Raw genomic sequence first — 12392 nt, 5'->3', positions numbered from 1 at the left:
ACGTGGTCAGGTACAGAGGTCTCACTGCGGATCACGGTAGATGTCGGGGGAGCAAGGTTGTGGGGCGCCCCCAGCACAGCCACCTGGTGCTCCTTCTTCAGCATTTCATAGCTGGGGGGACAGTCGGTGTTGGCGGGAGCGAAGCAGGTTTGCATGGTGTGGTTCACGGTGTCCAGGGAAGACCACCTGTGGTCGGGTTGCTGGGATGGTTCTCCAGTTCCACGTACTTTTAAACAACCAGATCTCATGAGAACTCACTGTTACAGGAGCACCAAGCCATTAGGGATCCACCCCCATGATCCAAACACCTCCCACCAGACCCCACCTCCAGCACTGGGCATTGCCTTTCAACATGAGATTTGAGCGGGGACAAATATTCAGACTATATCACCAGTTTTCCAAAGCAGTTTGAGGCCCTAGAAAGTGCTCCCTCCAGTGACGCCGCACTGTATTGACATTCTGGTGACAACCCCCCTGTGCCCCCACGGCTTCACCCCATCCACACCCTGATAACTTCCAGATCAGTAGCTGTGATTCAGACTTCTCTGTTCCGGGTCATTTCTCCTGCCTCAGCCTCCTGAGTAGCTGGGATTGCATACGTGCAGCACCACACCTGGCTAATTTTTGTGTATTTAATAGAGATGGGGTTTTCCCATGTTGTTCAGGCTGGTCTTGAACTCCTGACCTCTGGTGATCCACCCACCTCCAGCCCTGTGGCTGAGCTAGATTCATCTGAATGTTCTACAGCCTCCAAACTCAGCTCGTTCAGACCTTGAACCTGCGTTATTTACTATAATCTCGATTTCCATTAGTATGAAGGCAACTCACTTCCCTCAGAAAGAAAGGTGCTGTCCTTGATCTATTGTCTGTCATGTATAATAGCTCATTGATATTCAGACCTCCTTGATTACACCTCGTAAATGCCTGTCCTGCCAGGTATAAGGCGGTCTGGGCTCATACTCAGCGTCAGGCAGTTTGAGCTTGCCGAGGGGGCAGTGTGTGTTAGGAGGGAGGACCAGAGGATCAGGTCACATTCAGTTCCAGAGGGTCTCTGTGTGGTAACTGGGGCTTCATCCTGTAAGCAGTGGAAACTGCCAGCCACATGTACAGTTTCAACTGATCAGTTGGGCAGCATCATGAGCAATACGTTCCAAAGAGACAAACTAGAGGCACGAAGGCTAGCTGGGAGGCTTTTGCAACCATCCGAGCAAGCATTCATCAGGGCCCGTGGTATGCAGGGTACTGGTGAAGTGGCCATATGGACCCCTATGTAAGATAGAGGCGTTTTTGCATCTTGTAAGTTGATATGCCTTTTTCCAGCTGCAGGGGAGGATGAAAATAAAGCCTTTGCCTTTGCCAGGCCTGTGTCCACTAAAACTCTCTTACTGACTCGGAGCTTCCTGTTGCTTCCTCTAGGGGAAGATGTCCAGCTCTTAAACCTGATATGTCAGCCTTGAGCTCAGGAGGGAGGTCCTGGCCGGTGATAGGGAGGGGTGGGTGTGACCACAGGGATGGGAGACCTTTCTCAGCATAGCCCTGACTCTGCTCCCTGCCTGGCTGTCTCAGTCTGTTTCAGCTGCTGTGACAAAGTGCCATGTACTGGATGGCTTCTAGACAATGGATATTTACTTCTCACAGCTCTAGAGGCTGGAAACTCCAAGATCAAGGTGCCGGCAGATTCAGAGTCAATGACTGGTGAGAATCTGCTTTTTTTTTTTTTTTGGAGACAGTCTCCCTCTGTCACCCAGGCTACAGTGCAGTGGCATGATCTCGGCTCACTGCAACCTCTGCCCTCCATGTTCAAGTGATTCTCCTGCCTCAGCCTCCTGAGTAGCTGGGATTGCATGCGTGCAGCACCATGCCTGGCTAATTTTTGTGTTTTTAATAGAGATAGGATTTTCCGGTGTTGTTCAGGCTGGTCTTGAACTCTTGACCTCTGGTGATCCACCTGCCTCAGCCTCCCAAAGTGCTGGGATTGTAGGCACGAGCCACTGTGCCCAGACTGCTTTTTGTTTTTTTGTTTTTTTTTTTTTCGTTTTTTTTGTTTTTTTTTTGTTTTTGAGTCAGAGTCTTGCTCTGTCGCCCAGGCTGGAGTACAGTGATGTGATCTCAGCCCACTACAACCTATATCTCTCAGGTTCAAACAGTTTTCCAGCCTTAGCCACCCAAGTAGCTGGGATTATGAGCAGGCACCACCACACCTGGCTAATTTTTGTATTTTCAGTAGAGCAAGGATTTCGCCACGTTAACCAGGCTGGTCTTGAACTTCAGAGTCTGTCCTTAGAAAGTGTGTTTGCAGGGACTTGGGGAGTGAATCAGTTTCCTGCAGTACCACAAAGTGAGTAGCTTAAAACAGCAGAAGTGCCTTGTCTCACAGCTCTGGAGGTGAAAGACCCCACTGCAAGATGTCTGCAGGGTTGGTCCTTCTGGAGGCTGTCAGTGGAGGGAGGATCCTTTCCCTGCCCCTCCCAGCTGCTGGGGGCTGCAGCAAGCCTTGCGTTCCTTGGCTCATTGATACATAACTCCAGTCTCTGCCTCTGTCCTTAGATTGTCTTCTCTGGGTGTCTCTATATCTGCTTCCCCTTCTTTTCTTCTTAGAGGGACTTATCATGGGATTTAAGGTCCATCCTGATCCAGGATGGTCTCGCCTCAAGAGCCTTACCTTAATTCTGTCTTCCAGGGGCCCTTTTCCAAGCAACCGTGTATTCACAGGTACGGAAGATTGGGACTTGAACATATATGTTTATTTATTTATTTTGGCAGAAAGCAGAGAGATATAGTTGAACTCACTACAGTACAGAGGAGTCTTTTTATAAATAGAATTTTTTTGGGGGGGGAATGGTGATGGATGGAAAGTGAAGTATTTTCTCAGGATGAAATATACTGAGAGTCAGTTATTTTAAAACTATAGTGTCTTACACCCGCTCTTGCTTGAAATTGTTGATAACAGCCATTCCTCTGCCCTTCCTCACCCTAATGCAAGCTTGTATTAGAAATGAAGTAAGACAAAATAGTGGAAATGTCAAAGCATTTCCAAAGAGGTGGAAGTAAAGGACAGGTTTTAGTAAAAGCAGTTCTCACTCTCCCAAAAGTTCCTGGCAGAAGGAGTTCTCTGAAGCTGGTTTTCTTGACACGGATGGAACGGAACAGAGGAGGAGAGTTGGAAAGGCTATGGGTTCACGGGGCACTGTGATCGTGACAAACACCTGTTGAGTTTTCCAGGTTTTCGTGTGACTGTGACAAACACCTGTTGAGTTTTCCAGGTTTTCTCATGGAACTTATAAATATGACTTATTTTAAAATGTTCACTTTGGTGATGGTAAAATAAGTGAAGCCCAGGAAAGGGGAGAGAGACCGATGGTGCCAGGCAGTTTGGGAATTAGAGCTTGGGCTGAGATGATGAGTGTGGACTATAGTGAAAGAAGCTGATTTGGAGTTTTTTGTTTTTTGTTTTTTAATTTGAGACAGAGTCTCGCACTGTTGCCTGGGCTGGAGTGCAATGGCGCGATCTCGGCTCACTGCAACCTCCACTTCCTAGGTTCAAGCGATTCTCCTGCCTCAGCCTCCTGAGTAGGTGGGATTACAGGTACGGGCCACAACACCCAGCTAATTTTTTGTATTTTTAGTAGAAGCAGAGTTTCACTATGTTGGCCAGGCTGGTCTTGAACTCCTGACCTCGTGATCTGCCCACCTCAGCCTCCCAAAGTGCTGAGATTACAGGCATGAGCCACCGTGCCCAGTCGGGAAATATTTTAAAAGAAAAGAAAATGAATACTGACCTAGTAGAGAGCAGAGAGCAAAGTGAAAGAGCAGCTGTAGTCTACATGGAATGATGAACTTGTCAAGTCTCAGAATTGCTGTGACACAGAGCAAGTTCAAGATAGCAAAGCACACATATAGCTGGGCCCCCTCCCCCCATCTTCCTGGCTCTTCGCACTGTGCCACACATGTAGTAGACATGAAATTGATTCCCTCAAATTGACTACTCCCTCTTTCATCCCGACTATCCGCTCTGAAATCAACATCAACATTGGGAATGCTTCTGGGCTCCTCAGGAAAGATGTATTTCCCCAGGATGTGGTTATGATCAGCTCAGAGACATGAAATCGGCCCCCAAATCAAGACGAGAGGCCAGGGTGTTTAAACCCGCTCTCCTCTGGGAGGTGTGTTCAGAGAACGCCTTGTTCATCCAGCTGTTGCTCTTCAGCTAGCTTCGTTTCTCCTCATTGCTTTCTGAACAGTGCTGGCCCACTTGGGACTCTTCATCCCCTTCTCTTCCAAGAATGCTTAGTCCACAAACTGCCTGAGTTGAAACAGAAAAAGAAGCATTTAGCTCATCTTTGCGCTAGCCACTTGGTGACCCTTGAGTACACTGACCAAGCGATGGTCAGTGCTTCACCATTACAATTACCAACTCCATGCAGGCCTTGCAAGTGGGTCTCCAGTCACTGGGAAGAGAATCCCCAGATGTCAAGACCTTGGGAGTAGAAGTGGGTGTGGATTACAGGTAGGGGTTCCTCATGGACCCCGCAGACTCCTTGCCCTGTTGGAATGGAAGTTGCCAGAGAGACCAAGAAAGGAGCCCTTGTAAAGGCAGGGCTAAGAGCAAGGCTGGTGGCCCCAGTCCAAAGGCATTTCTGGGTTCAGATGTTCCTCTCCACAGATGTAGGCGCAGCTGAGAAGTCTGGGGATCACAGATCACAAGTTGCAGCAGAAGTGAGCTAAGTGAGAATAGAGACCAGAAGGTATGAATTTCTTCTTCAGCTTGAGATGCTGCCGTGAAAATGTTGAGTGGGTGAAGGTGGAGGTTGTTGGTAGCGTTCCCTCGCCCCAGCAGCTGTACCAAGAGGAGGGATGGATTAGCACAGTCAGATGAACAGTGCTTGTGCCCGGGCAACAGAAGCCAGGAAGGAATTTATCCTATACCTCTCCTGTCCCAGGATGTCTGGGAGGTCCCCTAAAGCCAGCTTCCCAGCTGCTTTTTATTTTTTATTTTATTTTATTTTAATTTTTTTTGAGACAGGGTCTTGCTCTGTCACCCAAGCCGGAGTGCAGTGGCCCAGTCTCACCTCATTGCAACCTCTGCCTCCCAGGTTCAAGTGATTCTCCCGTCTCAGCCTCCCAAGCAGCTGGGATGACAAGCGTGTGCCATCACGCCCAGTTCATTTTTGGATTTTTAGTAGAGATGGGGTTTCACCATGTTGGCCAGGCTGGTCTTGAACTCCTGTCCTCAAGTGATCTGCCCGCCTCAGCCTCCCAAAGTGCTGGGATTACAGGTGTGAGCCACCATGCCCGGCCCCGAATGTTCTTGAAAGGCCACCCTGCCAACTGGAGAAACATAGATAGACACTAAGTGAAAATCTGTTTCTTGTGCTGGAAACTCATCCAACCTATTCCTTGACCCAGCAAGTGGCTGTTCATTCGGTTAAGCAGGATCAGGCAGGATGGTAAAAGCTCCCATGTTGTGAACGCAGCTGGGTCCACAGGAAAGTCAGTTAAAAGAGAAACCAGAAAATTCCATGGCCTTTAGCAAATGGGCTGGATCCATAAAAGGACTCCTTACAGTCCAGAATACTATTTATTCTGAGTCTCTGCCCAATTTGAAGAAATTCGGTTATCTACTTCCCCAAGCTTTATTAGATTAGGGAAGCAAAGCCAAATGTAATGTGGAAGGCAAAAGGTCTTGCTCAACATGGGCCTCCTGACGGCCGGGAGATAGCAAAGCAGACGCCGTGATGACAGTGAATCCGACGTAAAATCGATGACCATATGTCATCCACAGAGACGCCACTACTGTGGACAGAGCAGCTGGCGGTGGCTCTAATGAGAGCCCTGACATCCCCTCCTAGCTCAAGATGTCTCAGGCCATCGCTGTTTTGTGTGTTGTCACACCGTAATTAATGTTTCTGAAATGATTCTGAGTCATCAATATAGAAATTAAATTAAGGAGGCAGGAAGATGAGTGTTGCCTTTAAAAACAACTTCTTTGAAAATGAGGAAAATACCAGTGCTTAAGGTGAAGACTCCACTTAGGAAAAAGCCACGTGAATTAGACCAGCTGGCTCACCTGGGGTGCACTGATTGTGCCGGCCAAACAGGAGAGGGCAGGGGTGGTCCTGCGTCAGTGGTCCAGGGGCTGAGAACGGGGCCTCCTGCTCAGAGTGTGAATCCTGCTGCCTCTGCAGAACTGAGCCTCTGTGGTCTTCTCTGTGAAATGATGGTTCTAATACTGTGTCCTCTATGGGATAAATGAGACAATGGGCCAGGTGCAGTGGTTCACGCTTGTAATCCCAGCTCTCTGGGAGGCTGAGATGGGTGGATCACCTGAGGTCAGGAGTTTGAGACCAGCCTGGCCAACATGGTGAAAGCCTGTCTCCACTACAAATACAAAAATTAGCCAGGTGTGCTGGTGGGCACTTGTAATCCCAGCTACTCAGGAGACTGAAGCAGAATAATCACTTTAGCCGGGGAAGTGGAGAATGCAGTGAGGCAAGATTGCACCACTGCACTACAGCCTGGGCAACAGAGCAAGACTCTGTCTCACATACGTACTTGCATACATACGTACATATATACATACGTACATACATGCAATATATGTTAAGCATAGTGCCTGTCTCAGAATCTTCCACTATTATTTTTATTCATTTCCTGTACCTTCCATAATGAAGCACCACAAACTGAGTGACTTAAATACAGTAGAAATTTATTCTCTCCCAGTTCTGGAATCTAGACTTCATCTTGACTTCAGTCATGGTATGCTCAGGGCCATGCTTCTCCTGAAGGCTGTATGGAGGACTTTTCTTTGCCTCTTATAGTTTCTTAGAGTTGCCGAAAGTTCTTGGTCTAACTTGGCTTGTAGATGTGTCATTCCCATGCTGCCTCCATCTTCACATGTCCTCCTCCCCTCTGTATCTGTATGTCCCTATGTTTCTGTATTCTCTTGTTATAGGGACACTCATCCTTAGATTGAGAACCTACCCTCATCTAATATGACCTCATTTTGACTACATCTTTAAAGACCTTATTTCCAAATAAGGTCACATTCTGAAGTTCTAGTAGACACGGATTTTGGGGAGACAGTATTCAACCCCATACACTATTCCCTGGCATGATTTACAATTTTCTGAGAAGGGTTCCTGTTACATAGGTAACTCCCTTCCTGCCGCAGTCCCCTTCGAGCTGGCAAGCTGCATGAGACCTGAAGCTATGACCGTAACACCCCCTTTTTGGTTTAGAGCCTTGTCGCCTATTAAAATGCACTTTGTTCAATAGGGATTTGTTATTGTTGTTTTAAGTCCTATTAAACACTGGAGCCGCAGTGTGAATATGTTTCTTCAGGCTTCATCCCAGATCCCAGTGATAACAGTGCAGTTTGCAAAGCGGGTCCACCCTTGACCTCAGCCAGTCCTCGAGGTCCCCCTGGAATGTAAGCAGATCGGATGGCCCCCTCTTATGAGATGAAAGAAGTGAAGTGGTGGGAGGTCATGTAGCCACAAACTGCAAAAGTCAGCTTCAAAGCTAAGGCCCCCAGTGACTTCTCCCTTTAAGGCAGGTGGGGACTTGGTAAGGGGTGGGTCATTGATTTACCGTGGACCAGCTGCTACTTTTGGCAGGTGACTTCAGCTCTCCAAGCCACCATTTTTCTACCCATAAAGCGGAGTGGATAAGATCCTTGGAATGCTGTTGTGAGGATGAAATCAGACCAGACCGCAGGTATATAATACCGCTGGAAATGTCCCAGTAAGCGCTGGTCTCTTCCTCTGTCCAGCAGCTGAATTGCCAGAGCCTGTCTTCCGGTTTTGCTCAGTACTTGCCCTGCATGATCCTGGATGGTTTATATTTGGGAAGCATCGAGTGCCGTGATGGGAGGGGGAAAGAATGGAGGCAACGGCCTGTGAGTCCCTGCAGAATCTAAGCGTCGGTCTCGGGAGGGCACAGAGCGGACTTCTGGGGTGGCACCTCCGCTCTGCCATCTGGCATGTACAAGCAGAGTCCCAGGCCTGCTGTTTGTAATTGCATCTCCCCCAGGTGGGGGGTCTGCCCGTCTGTATTCCTCAATTCTTCCTGGACCAGCCTGATCCAGGGAGAGGGAACATGTGGCAGTCTTCATGGGATCTGCCTGGAAAAGAGATTTTCATAAATAACTCAGAGCTGCAGAGGGACCTGAAGAGCCGTTAGGGGAGTTCTGTGTAAATATCCACAGTGGTTCAGAAATATGTGCAGATACGAAGCAGGGCAGGGCCAAGTTCTCAGCTGCAGTAGAAAAGGGAGAGCTGAAGTCTTTTCCCTAATTCCAGCCCAGCTCTGCGGTAGGTTCTTTGATCGCTGGACCCCGGAGAAGGGAATTTGCTCGGTCCTTCCAGGTAGACCGGGAAACATGCTTTATGGCAGAGGCTGGCCTTGAGTTTAGCCCTGGGTGATTCTTGAATGTTGAAGCTTGAGAGTCACCAATGGAAATTAGCTGGTGCCTTGTAGCCTGGCTTTCTGCAGCTGCCCCTGAGTAATCTGATTCCTACAGTGCCCTCAAGATTGTCTTGTAGGAGGTAATCCTTTAGGAGAATGTGTAGATCTTCTCACTGAGTTGCGCCATTTGTTAGCTCAGAGCTCTCTACTTTCTACCTTGCAGCTCAGTGACCTAGCTGTGTCCCCGCACGTAACTCCCCAACCTCCAGGAGGCAGCACTAGAATCACCCTGCCCTGCTTGTTATAAATAATACAGCATCCCTGTCCCTCTTGTGTTTCTCTGAATCCAGGTGTGTTTTAAGGAGGGTCACAGATGATGCAGATGTAGCTGCCAGCCTGAAGGGTGGACCTCAGGATGGTGGCCGGTGGGGTACCTCAGCAGCCTGGAAACTGGGCTGCAAGGGAGTAGGGGTCCTCAGTGGTGCTCTAGGCTTGGGACCGCAGATGCTGTTATAGAGAAGGTGCTACGTTAGCTGAGCGTCACAGTGGGAGGCCTTGGGGCTAGAAATGGTAAGCAAGACGAAGAAAAGGGCCAGGTGTTGGGGGAATGGGTGCTCACATTAGCCAGCCCTCCAAATCAGAGAGTTCCTGCTGGTGAAGCGAGTATCAGGAGTTTTTTGTTTTTTTTCTTTTTCCTTGTATAGCCAGACACCATTACTCCCTTGACGAGTGCCTGAAAGTTAGACGGATATGAATCAGACGATGAAGCCAGGGAGAAGAGAATAAGGAGCTGGTGTTCTCTGAGCTCCAAGTCATCCTAGACTGAAGGGAATGTATCCCTGACCTTGACTTAGATAGAATAGTAAAGCCCTCTAGCCTAAATGGCAAATGTATACAGCCAGATCCCGACAGATGAGAGGTGCTCAAACTAGAAGCCACTGTTGCCCTTTCGAAGAAGTGTTTTAATTTTTCGAATAGCAAGTGGGGCACACAAAACGACCCGTTTGTCAGCCGTAGATTGGGTCACTGCCTGGCTGATTGAATTCTTAAGGCCAACTGACAGGCCCAATTAATGCAAGATCAGAGTCCCCATCCAGACATGACTTCAGACGCGTCCGTTTACCTTTATTTGGTGTAAAGGGGTCTTAGCAGGGTCCTGTTGGGCTCAGGTTATTCCAGGGAGGTGAAGCCTTGGCCAATTTAATTAGGTGTTGCTCTGGAGCTAATGTTTTGTCAAATGAAGCACTGGTTTGTAACTGAAGACCTGTTATTTGGTTGCTTGGAAACTAATGCTTTTATTCCCCAAAGTTGTCACCGAGCCCTCTGGGAGGCAAGGTGGTGAGCTGCCACAAACCCTCCCAAGCTATGAATTTCTCAGGAGCTAGCCATGAATCAATGCACTCAGAAGATGGAGAGTTTGGTGGTCACAACTTGAGTTCCTGCACGGGGCATGAGCCTATCTACTCTCTGCCTTCCTCCCTGCTTCTGGCTCCAGCTGTCTATTACACCAACACATCATTACTCATGTACATTTCCATGGACCCCATCACTGGTGTAAGCACAGCTACTTATCTAGAGAAATCAGGAGTGATTCAGTGCCATTTTGCAAACAGAGAGACAACGGAGGCCCAGAGCAGTGAGTCGGAAGCCCAAGCAGGTTTAGCATCAACGTTGCTCCCATTAGCACGTCCGGCTTTGTTAATTCCATGCCCTGCTCTTTGGTGTAAGAGAAAACTTAGATGTCTCCCAGTCCAGGCTCATCTGTGGGACAGGCTGCTCCCATCAGTTCAGGAACTCGGCAGTGGGTTGGTGTTTCGCTCTTCAGCCCCTGTTCCTCCTTGTCCGTGGCTAAGCCTGAACATTTTTTCCCAGGTCTATAGGTCAGTGAAGGTCAAGTTTATTTATGTTGTATTTTAATGGTCATGGAAGTGGTCAAGAGCTATAGTCAGCCTGATGCCAGGTCCCCACCTATGCTTTTAGAAGCACTGCAGTGTGCAGTGATACTGATATCTTATATATATATATATATATCAGATATATATATACAGTGTGCGTATATGTGTGTGTGTATTAGTCTGTTTGCATGCTGCTAATAAAGACATACCTTAGACTGGGTAATTTATAAAGAAAAAAAAGGTTTAATGGACTCAGAGTTCTATGTGGCTGGGGAGGCCCCACTATTATGTTGGAAAGTGAAAGGCACATCTTACATGTGGCGTAAGGAGAAGAATGAGAACCAAGAAAAAGGGATTTCCCCTTATAAAACCATCAGATCTCGTGAGAGTTACTCACTACCACGAGAACAGGATGGGGGAAACCACCCCCATGACTCAATTATCTTTCACCAGGTACCTCCCATGCATGTGGGAATTATGGGAGCTACAATTCAAGATGAGATTTGGGTGGGGACACAGCCAAACCATATCACCTCTGTTTATCGAAGATACATTTCAGAGTGGTGAACCAGTCTGTGGCTAAAGCATGCCTCCCTGGAAGTGAATTGAATTGTGTCAAGGCATAGCATGTCTAACCAATGCTTCCAGATCAAAGAATATCTGTGCATTTTTTTCTCTTTTTTCTTTCTTTCTTTCTTTTTTTTTTTTTTTTGGAGACAGAGTTTTGCTCTTGTCACCCAGGCTAGAGTGCAATGGCGCAATTTCAGCTCACTGCAACCTCCATCTCCTGAGTTCAAGTGATTCTCCTACCTCAGCTTCCTAATTAGCTGGGATTACAGGTACCCACCACCATGCCCAGCTAATTTTTATATATTTTTTTAGTGGAGACGGGGTTTCACCATGTTGGCCAGGCTGGTCTCGAACTCCTGATAGCAGGTGATCCACCCGCTTTGGCCCCTCAAAGTTCTGGGATTAACAGGCATGAGCCACCATGCCCAGCCTTTGCATTTCTCTCTTTCATCTGTCCCTTCTCTAATCTTTGGCTCCTTCCTTCTAGTCATTTCATTCATTCATTTCTTTCTTTATTCAGCACTTATCACATACCTACAGTGTGTGAGCCAGACCCTAAGCTGGGTAGCAGGTGTATAACGATGCAACGGGAACCCGCCCCCAGGAAGTCTGTACCTCCTCCACACTTACCCTCTCTTTCTGTCACTCCCCTTGGCTGAATCCTTCCTGCCAAGTGGGAGGCAGACAGCATTTTCTTGAGCAGGGTCAGTTATTCTGTGCATGGGCCTGAGCACTCACTATGTATGTGGCTTCCAGAGTAATGGTTAGAAGGACTCTGCAGTGGGCTGGTGTTTCGCTCTTCAGCCCCTGTTCCTCCTTGTCCATGGCTAAGCTTGAACATTTTTTTCTAGGTCTACAGGTCAATGAAGGTCAAGTTATTTATGTTATAGTCCCATGGGCCCCAACGCCAAGTAGTTTAGACTTGGTAGAGGAAGTGGAGCAATGCATATAAAACATCGAGATAAATGAAGGGTGCAGATGTGCGCCACTGTGCTAAACCTGGAGTTACTGGCAGGCTGGGCAGTCCCAGAGGCCTTGGGAACAGGTTGGACGTGCCAGTGGTGGCACAGAGTGCTCAGATATGAAGAGGAAGGCACAAGTGTAGTGTGACGATGGAAACCTCAAAAACTGCCCTTCTTGGGGTAGAGGGCATTGCTCAACCTTCCTGAAGATCAGTCCTGTAACAGAGGATTGTCGGGCCAGCCCCTCCTGTTGTCCAGGGCTAGAAAGGACTCTGGAGAGGAAAGAGAACCCCAGGGATATCATACCAGGTCAGAAGAATGAGGAGTGTCGGGATTTCTTATGTCGATGATGGAAGGGAGGCAGCAGAAGTGACAGGTTAAGATGGAAGAAAGCCCTACCCCCCACAGGAAAAGAAGGGTGGGGTGGTGGAAGAGGCTTCCCTTTTGGGGAGAAGAGAGAAAGCATGCTCTGTGCTTTGCCTCTCCTTTCCCACCCCAAGTCTTCAACTCTGTCTCCATTTCTTCTGCCGATTACTGGTTTGTTGCATTCTTTTTGAAA

General features: G+C 48.1%; 1 protein-coding gene across 3 annotated transcripts in view; it reads left to right on the top strand.

The window, feature by feature from the left end:
• SLC39A11 (solute carrier family 39 member 11) overlaps nt 1–12392 on the top strand; it is a 541921-nt gene that overhangs the window by 406662 nt on the left and 122867 nt on the right. The gene's annotated exons all lie outside the window — the stretch shown is intronic.

Source organism: Saimiri boliviensis, chromosome 17 (assembly GCF_048565385.1).
Source record: "Saimiri boliviensis isolate mSaiBol1 chromosome 17, mSaiBol1.pri, whole genome shotgun sequence".
NCBI classification, from domain to species: domain Eukaryota; kingdom Metazoa; phylum Chordata; class Mammalia; order Primates; family Cebidae; genus Saimiri; species Saimiri boliviensis.
The sequence above is the reverse complement of the archived record's forward strand: the minus strand, read 5'-3'. Positions and strand labels throughout refer to the sequence as shown.